We start from the raw sequence: 18238 nt of genomic DNA on the forward strand, positions 1-18238 counted from the left end.
TTTTAAGCTTCACATAATTTGAGGCTTTCATTTGATGGCATGAATTTGGATACAACTGGGAACTGCTCATGAGAAGCTTATCTTAAAGTAGAATTTACTTTTTTGTTATGGCTGTTTTGAGTTACACCTGGCAGCCACTGATTGTAATTGGAGTACAGCTGGGATGAACTAGGTTGGGGGTTTCTACATGATCATATTTGATCTTATTTTTCCTTTCTATTATTCTCTCAGTTCCTACCCTCCTACTCCTCAATTTGGTATTTAAGCATGAAAGAAGCTCTGACTGGCTGGTTAGTAGGTACACTGGTTCATTGGGCATGACAATCAATGCTTGAGCCTCAATCTAGAACAGGTAGCATCCTGGGCACAACATGGAGAAGGAATTGGCTTTTTTAGTTTGAAAAATGGAGAATAACATCTGGGCAGATTTCTCTTGTGCCTGGGAGTGTTTCTGCTGGGTCTGCTGGACACAAATTGCATTTCATTATCATCTAACAAGTGGCATCCGTCATGGTCCCATCTCTCCTTGGCTCACAGGAAGGATCAGTGAACAGAACATATTGTTGTTGATTTTGTTCAATCTAGGTACAAGAGGAAGATTTCATTTTATTACTGAATTGCAAGTCATGCTTGCAGCCAAAATTAATCACTTGTTGAAGAGTCTTACTGTTCTTTTTTCCCTGTTTAGATTTTACAGAGGCAATACCTGATTTAGAAGGAAAAAAAAAAGTAATCAGAGCCCAACTGCCAGCTGTTTTCTAAGGCAAAACGGGATTTTGATTTTGAGACATAATAAATCACATCACAAGATACTACAGGCTAAGTTACTCTCTCTATAAGAGATTCATCAATGAAGCATTGAAAGTAGCCGTTGAACTCTGAAAACATGCCAAATGAAATAAACCTGACACAAAGACAAATATGATTCCACTTATATGAGGGACCAAAAGTAGTCAAATTCACAGAGGCAAAAATACATGGTTACCAGGGATGTGGGAGGAGGGAATGAGGAGTTATTATTTATTGGGTCACCGTTTCTGTTCGGGATATTGAAAATGTCTGGAAATGGATGGTGGTAATGGCTGCACATCATTGTGAATGTGCCTAATGTCATCAAATTATACACCTAAAAGTAGTTAAAATGGTAAATTTAATGTATATTTTACCACAATAACAAAAATACAAAAAAAAAAGCAATGTTCCCTATGTGACACTGGGTGCAACCCCAATTATATAAATAGGCACATTATGCAATTTTGTAAAACTCAGAGATATTTACAGCTACACTCTCCAGTCATCCTTTGGCCTTTCCCCTATATTGTTCTTCAAGAAGGGAAATAGAGGGAAAGGAAATTTAACCTTATAAACATGGCTGATTTGGGGTCTAAATAGTCCTCTTGCAACATGGGGTTTATCACAGCCTAATCAATATTTAAGTGCAGAGATTATCAGTAGATTTCAAATTTTCCTCATCCTACTCCTCCTTCGTGGGTGAGAAGATGATGTTTTGGATAAGCAGTAGCTCGTGCCGTCATTGCTACTCTCCTCTGAGGGCGACCAGTCTCCCCAACAGCTGCAGAAAGAATTTCCGCAATAGCTCAGTCAAAGGGGAGCGGTGGGAATTCTGTGGGATTAGAGTGGAATTTGGAGCTCTGGCACGGAGGCTGGGAGGCTGCAGATGGACACTCAGGCTATTTGTTAGTGTAATATTTCCAAAGCACAGCTAACGCTTGTCTGTGTCTCCTCATCTCTGAGCCATCTCCTTCCTGTCGTGCTAATAGGCAGGAACTGCTAGAAGCATCCCTCATCCCTCACATATCAGTCGGCAGTACCCTCCGGAAGCCTGCTGGGAAGCAGTCGGGCAGTCACTGAAGTGAGGACAGCTCACACGCTCAGCTTGAGAAGTCATCTGCTCCCTCAAAACTGTACCTTTGCTCTGTGATGATGATGACCATCAGAAAAGAAGCAGTCAGATCAATACATTTTACACTTTCCTTCCCTTAATATATTTAAAATCATGCCTGTCATCCAGAAGAATTTATTGCTTCATTTCTTCTTGAGGTTCTATGATGTTAATATGTCAAACTTAATGGAGAGGGAATAAGTTACTATGTCTTTTTATATCCAGAGAAAGCACAATCGTGGTACTTTTAGCCCAGCGTCCGGTCACGCTAGGTGTCATGTTGCAGAAACCATAGCCAATACTACTCATTTTTCTGCATGTATATAAATATCTTGCTCTAGGGGATAAGGTAAATGCATCAACCTGTTCATAGATCATTCTAAATAAATAAGAGAGCATTGGAGGAGGAGAGGGGTGGGGAAATCTTAAAACTTGGAAGTGTATATTAACTAAGTGTGTGTGTGTGCTCAGTTGATCAGCTGTGTTCAATTCTTTGCAACCCCATGGCCTGTAGCCCACCAGGCTCCTCTGTCCACAGAAATCCCTAGGCAAGAATACTGGAGTGGACTGTCATTTCCTATCCAGGGTATCTTCCCAACCCAGGGATCGAAGCCTCGTCTCTTGCATCTCCTGCATTGGCAGGTGGATTCTTTACCACTAGCACTGCCTGGGAAGCCTATAGTAACTACATTGTTTTCTAAAATAACTATCATAGAGACCACTGTTGAGCAAGAATTTTTAATGATTGATAAAGCTTTAAAAAGTTGAAGAAAATACAATTATTTTCTTTTATTAAGGGGAAAAAAATAGCCAAAACTTGGAAACAAAGAAAAAGGTAACTGCATATCCTTTCTATATCACACTGGAGGAATGTCCAATGGGCCAACTAAGGAATACTTAATTCTCTAGGGTATGATATGTACTTTTATTGGATATTATTCACTATTGATTGTATATGTTAACCTGTAGAAAATTTAAGCAATGAAAATTATTCTTGTCCAACAGGAATACAAATGAATTTGCTCACAGAGAAATTGTTTCTGCCTGGTAAAAAAGATCACAACCTAAAGGTCTAAGTATTGCCCTGTATGATATAGCAAATTTGTATAATTTAGACATTTATTAAAGTATGGTTTTTTAAGTGACTATAGATAATCTGTTTTTCCTATATTCCTTGGAACCAGTTTTGATCTTTCATGAATGAGATAAACAGACCTTTAGTGCATATTCACTTTAATTTTGCACAAGTTATGTTTGTAACCTTGTGAAAATTATACTTTGACACTAGTGTACTCATTCAAGGCCTAAGAAGGCAAGTAACTGATGGTCACTGATAACACTGAGAAGCTAGTGTTCTCAATCACAAAAAGTGAGTTCACATGAAACATCAATGTTGTTTGTTTTTCATGATGCCGGAAGTCAAATGGGTTTTGAATTGCCAGCAACCTGCCTCAGCGTTGAACTGAGACATTCCAAATTCACTATCAGAGTGGTCAAGTGGGCTGGAGAGGGGGCAATGAAGTGAAAAGACCACTCAGTCCATAATTACTAAGTTATCCAGAATAGGAAGGGTCAATTTGCAACCTAAGAGTTATAAACACAAATCCAAAAAGGCATCAGCTATGCTGTATAATCTCAAAGACTGGATTCCTATTAATAATTTAACCTCAAATATGACAGAAAGGAAGTTTTTATATTTAAACTGGGAGAGGGAAATGATCAACACACCTTCCTTCTTAAAGGATCATAATGAGGTTCATAAGTGAATGGCTCTTTGTGGACCTGAAGTGGGAGGAGATAACTAAAATGAAGAGAGATAAATTGGTCTGGGTAATAAAGTAAAAGATTCTTCCAGAAGCTCCTCTAGAGGGAGGAAGTGTGTGGTCCCTGAGGGACGTGGACAAAGTGAGGCAGAGAGGGAGAAGCGTCCAGAAGAGAGCAGGCTCTATGGCTGCAGAGACAGGTCCTTCCACAGAGAAAAGAGTCTTGAACAAACACCATGTCCAGTATTTGATTTTGAATTTTTTCTTTCTGTTCTATGATTGCCCTCAGTCCCCTCAGCCTTTCAGTAGATACCTGTCACCTTAAGTAGAGGCTTTGAGGAATGAAAGAGGAGCCAGATAAGCTCACAGAGGAGAAGTATGAGAGGAGGGGACAAAAGCCTCAAAAGCTGAGGTGGCTAGGAGGAGGCACGGCCTGAAATGTCACCCCTCCCCTCTCTGCCCGGCTCCTGAGAAACCTTAGGAACTGGAGAAGCATGCTGGATTCCCTGTATTTGTATAAAAGGGGTGCTTAGTTCATTTTTCTTGTTAAAAGAAAGAATGATCCCCAGAATCCTAGAGAGCTTGAGAACCCAAGGTATAAATATACCTTAAAGATCTGAAGCAAAATGGGCCATGAAACATGGATTGAAGCCATCAGACCTAACTGGGTTCCTGTCTGGATAAACCCAAGTCTAGGGTTCTTCTTGTTAGTTCAGAGTAGGAACAAAGCAGTTTCGAGAGAACTGGCTCTTTAAGAAAATAAGCGACAACAACAAATTGCTCAAATAAAACAAGGTCCAGGCCTGACAGGGGCTTCTCAAGCGAAAAGACCTAAAGGTGAAGACTTATTTGCAATGTGGTACAACGGCCTCTGAATTTGAGATCCTTTTAAAGGAGAGATTAAGGAAATGAACGAGATAGCTGAATCTCTCACATCAAGATTCGATTTAGAAAAGGAAAACTTGAGTCTTTTTAGAGCAGTTCAAACCAAAGTGCTCAAGATAGAAGGTGCTAGAACCAGGTTCTTAGTCTAGGGCAGTGATTATTTTGGCCAATGTGGTGCTGCTCTAGAGACAATTTGCTGCAAATAAGAAAAGGGCTTTGCCTCTCCAGGACTGGCACCACTACCACCATTCAGAAGAGATCAGATTAACAAGCCAGGCACCAGGTGGCCTGAAGAAAGCTCACCAAACAGCCCCCACCGACAGGTAGGGTTTTCCAGGTAATGTTGGGTGGGGCCTCTCGCTTCTCCTCAGCTTTTAAAATAGATTTGAGCATTTCGTGGTAATCCTTTTGCTTTCACTGCTTGCCTTGAAATCCATTAACTTGGGTGGTCCTAAATCTATTTTGTTAACATTCTATATCTTTTCCTTGCATCAGTGATAGATTTTAGAGGTTTTCTGTTTGTCTTCTTTTTTTTTTTTAATTTTTAGTTGGAGAAGAACATGGTGCTGGCAGCAGGCTGGAAAGGGGTAAAAGGCATTCATCTAGCTTTTTAGGAATAAATACCGGGAAACAGCCCAGATTTTGAAATTATACATTTCTATTTTTATAGGACTACTAAAAAATTTCTTTAGCCATAAAGAAATGTATCTGATGCTATATGCTTTCAGAAGCATGTTTAGACACTTTTTCATGAGGTTTTCTATAAGAACCCCATGAACTGTTCAGAGTGAATAATATTATTATCCCCCTTATCTCCCCTATTTCCCCACCTACCATGCTCCCTCACCCACAATTCTGTCCTGAAATTTAATGATGATAACACTGAAATCAAACCTGGTGAGAGATCCCCAAGCTGGCATGGCAGCCAATAAGGGAACTAGGACTGGATCTCAGGACTCCTGAACTTTAGTCCCGTGGTCTTTCCTTATGAATCTATAAATAAATTATCCCAAATTATTAACTAAATTATTCTCTCATTAATTAACAGGAGTTGGTGTCCATGCCATTATTCCTTACTTGGGTTTACCTTTATTTATGTCTTCAATTCAGTTCAGTCAGTCAGTCATGTCTGACTCTTTGCAACCCCCTGGACATCAGCACACCAGGCTTCCTTGTCTATCACCAACTCCCGTAGCTTGCTCAAACTCATGTCCATCAAATTGGTGGTGTCATCCAACCATTTCATCCTCTGTCATCCCCTTCTCCTCCTGCCTTCAATTTTTCCCACCATAAGGGTCTTTTACAATGAGTCAGTTCTTTGCATGAATGTTAGGTCTGAAGCCAGCCTTTTCACTCTCCTCTTTCACTTTCGTCAAGAGGCTCTTTAGTTCCTCTTCGCTTTCTGCCATAAGGATGTTGTCATCTGCATATCTGTCCTAGTGGCTCTAAAGATTTTAGCTTCCCAGGCCCCGGTTCTACCTGAAGCCAAGGACATTTGTGTTGGGCGTGGTAGGGGCCCCTGTTGCATGGATGAATGAATGAATGAACCTACTGAAAGGAAGGACTGAGTGGAGGATGGAGATGCTGGCTATTCTCAGGACACAGGGTAGGGTCTTCCTGCTCCTGGACAGCTCTCTCCTCAGGGCTCACACAGTCTTTTCTGGGTTCCCTCCTCTGTGCCCTGGCCACTCCTTTCGCCTTGTCTGCAGGCCCCTCCTTCTCCACCCAGTCGCTAAACGTGGGGGCTCCTCCAAGTTAGTCTTAGGCCCCTTTTTCCTTTCCTACACTCACTCCAAAATGGGTTCAACACTGCCTTCTTCAAATGTCACCTACAGGCTATTAACCCCCAAACCATTTCTACCCCAGACCTCTCTGAGTTTCAACCCTTAAATCCAACTATGGATTGAATATGTCTACTATGATGTCTCAAATTCTCATCATGCTCCAGACAGAACTCAGGATCTTCCCTCTTCCCCCAAATAGGATTGATCTCCTATCCACTACTCATCCGATAGCAAAGTCCTGGGAACTCCTCTCTCCCTCTCCTCCTGGAGCCTATGGATGACCAAGACTGCTGCTTTCGCCTGCCGAGTATCTGGTGACTGTGACAACTCATCCACTCATCCCGGCCTAAACTACCATCATCTTTCATCTGGACCTGCAATAAACAGTCTGCTGCTTCTCAAATCCACGCTTGGTCCTCCCTTACTCCTCCTTACACCAAAGGCTCTGCTACTATCAATCACCTGCTTCTGTATTTGCTTCCCTGAACCACCCCTCTCTCTCTGCGCTGCTGCCAAGCTGACTGTCTTTTGGTTCAGTGCATCAAGCCATGCTCCCTTTCCCTCCACTGGCCCCCTTCCTCCCCAACCATCCCATCACAAGGGCTTCAGTTCAGTTCAGTTCAGTTGCTCAGTTGTGTCCAACTCTTTGTGACCCCATGAACCACAGCACACCAGGCCTCCCTGTCCATCACCAACTCCCAGAGTCCACCCAAACCCATGTCCATTGTGTTGGTGATGCCATCCAACCATCTCATCCTCCGTCATCCCCTTTTCCTCCTGCCCTCAATCTTTCCCAGCATCAGGGTCTTTTCAAATGAGTCAGCTCTTCACATCAAGTGGTCAAAGTATTGGAGTTTCAGCTTCAACATCAGTCCTTCCAATGAACACCCAGGACTGATCTCCTTTAGGATGGACTGGTTGGATCTCCTTGCAGTCCAAGGGACTCTCAAGAGTCTTCTTCAACACCACAGTTCAAAAGCATCAATTCTTCAGTGCTCAGCTTTCTTTATAGTCCAACTCTCACATTCATACATGACCGCTGGAAAAACCATAGCCTTGACTAGATGGACCTTTGTTGACAAAGTAATGTCTCTGCTTTTTAATATGCTGTCTAGGTTGGTCATAACTTTCCTTCCAAGGAGTAAGCGTCTTAATTTCATGGCTGCAATCACCATCTGCAGTGATTTTGGAACCCCAAAATATAAAGTCTGCCACTATTTCCACTGTTTCTCCATCTATTTGCCATGAAGTGATGGGACCGGATGCCATGATCTTTGTTTTTGGAATGTTGAGCTTTAAGCCAACTTTTTCACTCTGCTCTTTCACTTTCATCAAGAGGCTCTTTGGTAAGTTCTTCTTCACTTTCTGCCATAAGGATGGTGTCATCTGCATATCTGAGGTTATTGATATTTCTCCCAGAAATCTTGATTCCAGCTTGTGCCTCCTCCAGCCCAGCGTTTCTCATGAGGTACTCTGCATATAAGTTAAATAAGCAGGGTGACAATATACAGTCTTGACGTACTCCTTTCCCTCTTTGGAACCAGTCTGTTGTTCCATGTCCAGTTCTAACTGTTGCTTCCTGACCTGCAAACAGGTTTCTCAAGAGGCAGGGAAGGTGGTCTGGTATTCCCATCTCTTTCAGAATTTTCCACAGTTTATTATGATCCACACAGTCAAAGGCTTTGGCATAGTCAATCAAGCAGAAATAGATGTTTTTCTGGAACTCTCTTGCTTTTTCAATGATCCAGCAGATGTTGGCAATTTTCACCCATGGTCTTGTCTGTGCCAGGGGATTTCCCAACCCCCTCATCCTCTCCTGCTCATCCTCCAGAGCTCGCCCCAAGCATCATTTCCTCAACGCCAGATCACATTCCTTTGTTCAACATGAGCATAAAGGGTGAACCTGGAGACACATAGCTCAGATCTGTAATTACACTCCTTCCTCCGTCAACCAACCTTTCCTGGGCATTTCACTTTGTGACAGGCACTGTTCTAGGCCCTTGAGATCCACTGGGGAACTAAACAGACAAAAATGGCTACTGTAAATGGGCTTATATTCTATGGGAAATTATAAATACATTTCTGTGCTTAACCTTTTTAATGTCTGCCCTGCACTGGCCTCTAAGAGTGGTGGGATGGTGTCTGTTTTGCTCTCAAGTGTTATCAGCCCTCAGCACAATGCTAGTTCCCAGGAGACACTCAAATATTTCGGAAACTATTGGCTCTTTACATTTGTAAATTAACAAATGAATGAATAAATGTAATTTTAATATCGTAACTTGGCTTACATTATTAAATTTGTGATATTTTAAATAGTCAATAAATATTGTGATAAAGGATCAAAAAATAAAGTCTATGTGTAACCACCAAGACAATCGTACTCCAACTTACCCATTAACCTTTAAAGGCTGTGAAGCAGCTATTTCCTTCTCTCCTAGCATTTAAATGGCTTCTGAAGAACTAATTGAACTTTGCTGCCATCTTGTGACCAAAGTTAATACCACAGTGATGAAGACTCCATCTCATTGTATTTCAAGTTCTCTAGTATCAAGGAAGAGGCCCACCATTGTGTTCTATCTTTGCCTTAAAGTGCAAGAATGTGTTGCCCGTTAATAGGAAATCCATGGCCACATCCAGTGTTTACCTCTATTATAGCTTTTTTTATGCGCTTGTTTGCATAGCTCTCTCCTATCCTTCTTCCTTCTACATCCCAGCACCATGGTAAATGCTTAATAATTTTTAATGTGAAGATTTATGTGAACAGTGAATGAATAATTGTTTTATATCAGAATTTGTGGAGCACAGACACTCAACCAGATACTAGCTATTATAGTTGTTACTAACATTATCATCATTATAAAGAGCCTTCCTTTGCAAAACAGATGAGTTAGATAAGACTTCTGCGACAAGTTCTGTGTGTGAGGCCACCCATCCCAAACTCAGCATAAGTTTTCTATATTTTCTTCCTTTCAATCCTCTCTCTGTCTCTCTCTCCTGGAAAGCCTATTAAAACTACTTTTTGTTGTCATCTCAACCCTTTAAACATATATATATATGTTATATATATAATATAATATATATTACATATGTTTATATATATAAAAGACTATGTAAATTTACATTTACATATATATTTCTAATAAGATTATAAATGCCTAGTTACAAAGGAATTATATTTTAATCTCCCACAATATACAATAAACTCCCATGGACTGTACTAAAGCCTATTTTCTGAAACGAAACATATGAAGAAATATTTGCTCAGATATGTTTTGTCTGAAGACTAGGGTAAGAAAACTATGACAGAAAACTAGCTATATATTTAAAGTAAATATTTGAAAATTTCATTCCTTGGGAAATTTCACACATTTGAAATCTGTCTTCTTTGAAATCGCTGTAATGCCAGGGAGTCTTTGTATATTTGAAGCTGGAGAATAGAAAACAAGAACCAAGAATCATGGCAAAGTTAACCTCTTTAAATAAAGCAAGCCAGAGAGATGAAAAAAATTGGGTTGTCCCCTCAGGAAAAGTTTGAAAGGATTGCATGCTATTTGAGCAATATACAGACTTATTAGAACATATACCTTGAAGTCTCTGAACAATGTCTGTAGTAGCATTGGTTTCAGATAATTGAAGTTACTGAATAATCTAAGAAATGAAACCATGAGACTAAGACATTCATCATCAGCTGGAGAGTAGCCCTCTGAGCACTGGGAAGTGCTGCAGCGCAGGAGAACCCACTTCACTCCAAGCACCTGCTTTGTACATATTAGGCTGTCAACAAAAACCTATTGAATTCAAGGGGTCCTTGATTAGCCAAATTACTCTTCGCTACACTTTAGTAAATGCTTAGTGAATGATTCTAAACATCCAATTTAAAAAAAAAACTATACTGAAGTATAGTTGATTTACAAATATTGGGTTATTTTCTGGTGTACAGCAGAATGATTCATTTTATATTCTTTTTTCATTATGGTTTATTATAGGATATTGAATATAGTTCCCTGAGGTATACAGTAGGACCTTGCTGTTTATCTATTTTTTTAAACTTTCTATTTTATATTGGACTAGAGCCTATTAACAAGGTGTGATAGTTTCAGGTGGATAGCAAATTATCTATTTTAAATACAGTAGTTTATATCTATTTTACATACAGTAGTTCTTATCTGCTTATCCCAAACACCTAATTCATCCCTCCCCACTCCCTTCACCTTTCGTAACCATAAATTTGTGTCCTATAAACATTCAACTTTGTGTCCAGTTTCAAACAATTAATTTAGAATAAAGATGTCCAGAAAAACTAGGGTTTGAAATGTAGTCTGCCATCTGATTGAGAAAAATAAAGTCTGTGAACAGAAATTTGAATAATTTTATGTTTAACGGCTCTGTAAAATGTTTTTTTCTTTCTTTTTTTTTTTTTTTTTTTACTAATTTTATTATAAGCGTTGCTCATTTTCATTTGTGCCCAGAAGCATTCTGAGAACTGGAGGCTGTCATTGGTCCTTTATGTGGGGTGGCCTGGTTCATCAGAAATGGAATGGCTTTGTTCTGGGGAAAATTTTCCAGTCTCAGCTGAACAGAGTCCAAGCACTGAGCAGTCTGACCTCTTTGTTCCCCTGCCTCCTGCATGAAAGAAGATACCTGCCAGCAATTTCCCGTGCTGACAGAATAGGAATAAAGCCTCTGAGCCAGAGGGGAAATGGGAGAACCGACTGGATCAGGCTGGTCATTCGGGAAGACTAATGCTGGCTACCAGGCACCTGCCCAAGACATCACCTGGTTATTTAAAAACCTTTGTGTACTTCAATGGGCTAAATGGGAGCTCTACGCAGAGGACAAGGAACTATTCATTTCTCTCGGGTTTAACTTTTCAGAAGAGCCCTCAAAATAGAAGGCTGCTCTATTTTGAAGGCACTAAATCCTCTTGGTTGACTTTGGTGAAAGAGACATGAAATAACTGATGAAGGCAAACGTGTTTCAGATGGTAAATAATGGCTCTTGGAATGGAATGCCCAGTGAACATCTGGTGTCCCTTTATCGTGAATGAACATCTGTCTCCTTGGTTAACAGATTACACCTGCTGACCCAGCCAAACTTCTGCCTACATCTAAATGAAGGTGAAAAGACTAAGGTCCCACCTCAAGAGAGCCTGATATCATTTCTTTCCATTGGCCTGGACTTCAGGATTTTTTTAAGCTCCCCAAGTGGTTTTAAGATGTAATCAAGATTGAGAACCCCAATGTAAGCAGAAAGAGACTCTGATGGATTTGGGAATATGATTTACAAATGCATCAAAAACTGAAACAAACTAGAGATATGAATTGTTTATAGAATTTTATCATGAACTTGAAATATCTTAAATGATTTTGTTTACATTAAATTTTAACAGTTTTAGACAGCTGTATGTTAAATTTATTGAGCTCCTGTCAAATTATAAATACACCCTGAGGCAGATGATATCTTATCCATTGTGTCTGTGATGGACTGTTACTAACAAACAGAAGATAAAACAAGTCTTCATGTTGTTCACTTCCCTATGCATGCAATCCTTTCCAACCTTTCCTCAGGGGACAACCTTATTAAGGGTTTCCTGTGATTGAAGACAATCTGGGTAACTGTTTGGTGCTTTGTTATTTTCTTATTTTAATAACGACTTATTGAGTCAAACTTAGTATTTTTAAAACCTAGTGGTTTAATTAATATTTTATTAATTTAGTAAATATGACTAGATAACTGGTGAGAATCTTTATCTTTGTATAGCAGGAGACAATTTCACTTATATTAGTAGAAATATGATTCTAGAAAAATTTGTTTTTCTTTGCTAGCCGAAAACTACCTTAAATTAAAAAATGACTGAACTCTGGCACCAATAAACCATCTTCGTGTAGACAATATCATGCCCTGGTGTCTTCAACTATCTTTAAGACTTTGATTTAATGACTATTACGGTGCAACCACGAAGCAAACAGGAAGTAATAATGCTGAGCTGTAATCCCAACCTACTGCACACACACAGATCTACAACCACCTTCTACATATCAACTGTAATTAAAAACTCTGAAAACTGTAAAAGATGTGCCTATTTGAAGTCTTTATTGGCTGCCACTTCATTTCCTCGTGACAAACAGACCAAGACATCAACCTAAGATGTAACTTAAGATTATATTTTTTAAAATAGACAAGGGCCAAACAAATACAAAATATCTGTTCATTTAATAAAAACAGAATTTGATTTATCCTGTCATTCATTTATTCATTCATCCAAGGAGCCACTGTGTGATAAACAAGCATGGATTTCTCCTTCAAGGATAGATAAGATGAAACCACAAAGCCAAATAGCTTAGTCAGGAAAGCCAAGGTATTCTACCACTCCTGGTCTAAAATCTTTAAAAAAATATTTCATTATAGAATTCAGTATACATTTTTTTAAATCTTAAAAAATGATTTTCACAGATTTATTTTTACATTTATAGGTGGTATTTTCACTATAAATCATAATTTTTCTGGGCCTCAGTTCCTAATATATGAAGTTATTAATTAGGTCACAGAGGCTAATAAAAAAGAGACTGAAAATCATGGTAGCTTCAATGGGTTAGAAAAGGCAAAGCTTGGTTTCTCTTTCACGTCCAAAGCTCAACAAGCACTCTGAAATACCTAAGCAGGTCAACTATACAGAACAATGCATTGACCTAGGATGGCTAACTAGCTCTGTTATTCTCAATAGGTGACTTCCATCTCGGGGCCCAAGGTATCTACTGCAGTTGTTGCTGTGTCCCATCCAGCAGAATAAAAGAAAGTTGAGAGCAAATAGCTGCTTTACAAAGGAACTGACTGTAAGTTGCATGCATCTCTCTGTTCACATCTTGTTGATTTAGACTTGGTCTCATGGCCAACCCTAGCTGCAAAGGAGCGTGGGAAACACATGCTATTATTGGGTGGTCATATGCTCAGCTCAACCTTGGGGAGTTCTACCGCTAGAATGAAGGGAAGAACGGAGAGTAGAGGACACTTAGCAATCTCTGTCATTTGAAGGGTTCAGACTAGAGGATTTTTAGTATTGCATTCAGCAATTAAATCCTACAACTCTATGATTTTGACAAGTGTCTGCTCTTTAACTTTGAATCTGAAGTGGGTGTATGTGTATATGCAGATTGTGATTCAGTAGATCTGGAGTGAGACTTGCAATTCTGCATTTCTTATAAGCTCTTCTGATGATGCTGATGGTGCTGTTGGTCATCAGTTAACACTTTGACTAACAAAAAGCTAACTCATCCTGATAAGCAGGCAAATGCCAAGTGCGGCTCTTTGAGGCAGCACATTCCATCAGTAAGCCATCCAGTGTCTCACCTTGCACTTCTGTGAGAAGTGGAAGTAAGCAAGGGTCACTTAGGTCAGCACAAAGTTATCACCAGCATTGATAAAGAACAGTAGCACAAATATCAATATCACACCCTGATAGTGGATTAGGGAAAGATTGTATATGATGGGTTCAGAATACTTTCTGATACTAACGTATATACAGTTTCAATAAATGGCCCACAAACTAAAATTGAAAGTAGATAATAGGATATTTACATGGCATTTATTTGGACTTTGAGAGCATTTACCTCCATTCCCATGTTTATCTGTTTTTGATTACTGTTTTGTTTAATATGCAGAGTATATAATATGAAATGCCAGGGTGGATAAATCACAAGCTGGAATCAAGATTGCTGGGAGAAATGTCAGCAACCTCAGATATGCAGATGATACCACTCTAATGAAAGAAAGTGAAGAGGAACTAAAGAACCTCTTGATGAGGGTGAAAGAGGAAAGTGAAAAAGCTGGTTTAAAACTCAACATTTAAAAAATGAAGATTATGGCATGTGGTCCCATCACTTCATGATAAATAGAAGGGGGAAAAGTGGAAGAATGGACAGATATTATTTTCTTGGGCTCCAAAATCACTGCGGACAGTGACTGCAGTCAGGAAAATAAAAGACACTTGCTCCTTGGAAGGAAAGTTGTGATAAACCTAGACAGTGCATTAAAAAGCAGAGACATCACTTTGCTGACAAAGGTCCATATAGTCAAAGCTATTTTTTTTTCCAGTAGTCATGTACAGATGTGAGAGGTGGACCACAAAGAAGACTGAACAATTAATGCTTTTAAATTGTGGTGCTGGAGAAGACTCTTAAGAGTCTCTTGGACTGGGAGGAGCTTAAACAAGTCAGTCCTAAAGGAAATCAGTCCTGAATAGTCCTTGGAAGGACTGATGCTGAAGCTGAAGCCCCGTTATTTTGACCACCTGATGCAAAGAGCCTACTCACCGGAAAAGACCCTGATGCTGGGAAAGATTGAAGGCAAAAGAAGAAGGGGGCAGCAGAGGATGATTGTTAGAGAGTATCACCGACTCAACGGACATGAATTTAAGCAAACTGTAGGAGATAGTGAAAGACAGGTGAGCCTGATATACTGCAGTTCATGGGATCACAAAGTCAGACATGACTTAGCAACTGATCAATAACACCACCATCAACACTCCCACATAGAGAGTTAATCTCTATCGGACAACCAAAGTACATATTATTCCTCAGAGGTCACTGAGAATCATAAAAATGCTTCCTTTTCTAAAAGACTTTTCTATATATTTCAGCTAAATTGGACATTACTAATATCAGTAGAAACATATTAGACTGTATTTACCTACCATTTATTCATTTTACAGGCGAAGACAGAATTTGCTTTATTTTTCTTGATGTAAAATTGTTACTTATATAACTTAAGAAATGTTCTTATATAACTTAAGAAATGTTCCTTTTTGGCACTTAGTTTTTACACTTTGAGACATATCTTCAAAAGAGAAAATTAGGGGCATCCCAGGTCGTGTTAGTGATAAAGAACCTGCCTGCCAATGCAGGAGACGTAGAGTCAAGGATTTGATCCCCAAGTTGGGAAGATCCCCTGGAAGAGGGCATCACAACCCACTCCAGTATTCTTGCCTGGGAAATCCCATGGACAGAGGAGCCTGGTGGGCTACAGTCCATGGGGTCGCAAAGAGTTGGACACAACTGAAGCAACTTAGCCCACACCATAGGAAATACAAAAAAAATAAAAAAAGAGAGAGAGAGAGAGAGAAAATCAGAAGCTTTTCTGGCATCCTATCACATAACATGTTCTGTCTATTTCCTGGACTTCACATTTGAAATGGAGCAAGTGGATTTTGAATTATCACCTACATGGGAGGAGTCCTAACAGAGCCATTGGCTTTGGCAAATTTGAAAATGAGGGTGCTGTATTCTGACAGGTCTTCCAGTTCCCAAGACCTCTGGGACGGTTTTTCATAACTGCCCCTAGTGGACAGCTGCCACTGTCTAATCAAAGGCTTAGGGGTCACTATCCCAAGGAAAAGAATTGAGATTTAGAGAACAAGCAGAAGGGAATGTGTTAAAGTCTTATAATGAATACCAAAAAAAATAGTTTACAGTGTTTATCCCTGGGTAGAAGATTTTGAGGCCTTCACTTTGAATTTTCTGTTTCCAGGGATTTTTGAATATTAATGTATATTTTATTTTATTAAAAAATTCTTTATTTAAATGTATTTTTTAAATTAAAAATTTTTTTATTTATTTAGTTTTGGCTGTGCTGGGTCTTTGTTGCTGCGTGGGCTTTTTTTCCCTCTAGCTTCAGAGAGAAGGAGCTACTCTCTAGTTGCAGTGTGTGGCTTCTCGCTGCAGTGGCTTCTTTGTTGTGGAGCACAGGCTCTAGAGCACGCAGGCTTCAGCGGTTGTAGCACGTGGGCTCAGTAGTTGGAGCTCCTAGGCTCTAAGGCACAGACTCAATAGTTGCGGTGCAAGGGCTTAGTTGCTCCACAGCATGTGGGAGCTTCCTGGATCAGGGCTCAAACTCAAGTCTCCCGCATTGGTAGGTGGATTCTTTACCACTGAGCCACCAGGAAAGCCCCTTAATGTATATTTGATATCCAGATAAAATTCAATCTGAAATTAAATATTAATGAATTCACGGAAAGAAAAGAAAAAGAAGGAAGAAATGAAGCAAAGGAGGGAGAGAAGATGAGAATAAGGATTGGAGTAGATGAATTTTACCATTTCCCATTAGTTTTACAAATATACCCTATACTATGAATCTGATGACTAGGCTGAGAATAGACAAGATGGTCACCATGGAGAATTTTAGGCCTAGCTTCCAAAGTTTTATGCCAAAAAAAAATCTGAATTTGGAGAGAGGATTTTGTTTTCTCTGAGCCAAGAAGAACACTCATCACCAAAATACTTGGCTGATGCAAGTCTGGTGTCTGCCCATTGGCATTCAGTTTAACCTTGGTACAGCATCTAATGACAGCCCTAAAACCAAATAAAAGAAGATGCTAATTAAAATAGTGATAAAATACTGGCTGCATTGGAAAGTTTATGATCTGTCTACTGCTTTTCCATTTGTTTTGCTCATGAAGACTGCATGTGGTTATAAAATGCTTCCTCTGTTCTTAGATGTAGCTGTAAATAATGTCAACCTCACATGCTGAAATTTTTAGCTGTTTTTGATCCTCTATTAGCTCTAAGCTTGGTCTTCTTCACTGATCTTAAGCTTTCTAGTCCTAAGGACTCAGGAAAGAGTTGTAACCTTCAGTTCCTCTGGTCACAACAGCCCGTAGGGGTCAGCCAATAAGGACGTGGCTACCAATTGTCATAGGCATTGAGCCCTCAGTCATCTTGCTGCCAGTGAGACCACTTGGTCTCCAAATGAACCATATCCTGACTGTCCTTCCATTGTTTTTCAGAGATCCAGGACTTCATGTGCTTGCTTGGGGACCAGATGAAATTTTCTGGTTATCGGTGTCCATTGTCACTACTGTCTGACTTCTCCTGCCAGAGCTATGCTACAGTTGCTCCATTCCCGTGCCCCAGAGGCACCACTCACACAGAATACAATGAATCACGCAGCTTGGGGCCCTTGCTATACCAGGAGACAGCTCTGACCTCCCTGGGCACCCTGTAGCTTCTCCTGCTCTTGTTAGAAGTAGGGGGTATCGTACTCTTCCGTGTGGAGAGCTTGGGAAGAGTACCTGAGCTCTTACTCAACAGTCTTGTCTCCAGAGGAAACTGGTTGTGGCTACAGTCCATGGGGTTGCAAAGAGTCAGACATGACTAAGCAACTATCACTTTCACTTAGGGGCCAACCAATAATTCCTCTGTGCCTTCCAGGAAGTCTAGCAAGTTTGCCTCAAAATGGAACTCCTTAAAGGTTTCACTGCTAGCCCATCACCCCTGCAGTAAACATCAGAGCCTGTGGTAGAAGATGTGCAGGCAGGAGAGGCTGGTTGCATATGGGATGCTGCAAGCTCTGTCTGTATTGCCCATTAAAATGTCTCCTTGTGGGCACTGTATTCAGAAGGTCACTAATAAAGAGGTGGAGCCTTACTTTCTCTGAGTAGCTCCTGTCATTTCACAGCATGAAAATCCCATGAGGAAAGTTTCTAGGAGAAGGTGCATCTTTAGAAGGGGGATTAAGGGAGGGGAGAAAGAATGTGCTACCAGGGTGAAAGGGAGTATTTCTGGCCTTTGGATAGGGGTGGGCTGCAAGGGAAACATTAGGACTCTGACTGCTGAGGGTGGGAGAAGCAAACCAAGTTGAGAAACCTAGGAAAATTTTACCTGTCTTACGTTTTCTATCAGTTCTTTGCAATGTACATCACATGTGGTGCCTGCACAGAAGTCCATCCTCCTACCCCCAGCGCTGTAGGTGGTTCCAGTGGGGTTGTCAATCACTGTTCTCATTTCCTTTGGTCATGGAGTTTGGATCAGGATGCGGGCACATGACCCAAGCTGGACCAATCATTGCTCTTCTCTGGGATTCTTGAAACTCACCCTTTTCTTCTTGAATGGCAAAATGGCAAAATGGGAGAT

The sequence above is a fragment of the Muntiacus reevesi genome, chromosome 7 (genome assembly GCF_963930625.1).
Source record: "Muntiacus reevesi chromosome 7, mMunRee1.1, whole genome shotgun sequence".
In the NCBI taxonomy this organism is placed as follows: domain Eukaryota; kingdom Metazoa; phylum Chordata; class Mammalia; order Artiodactyla; family Cervidae; genus Muntiacus; species Muntiacus reevesi.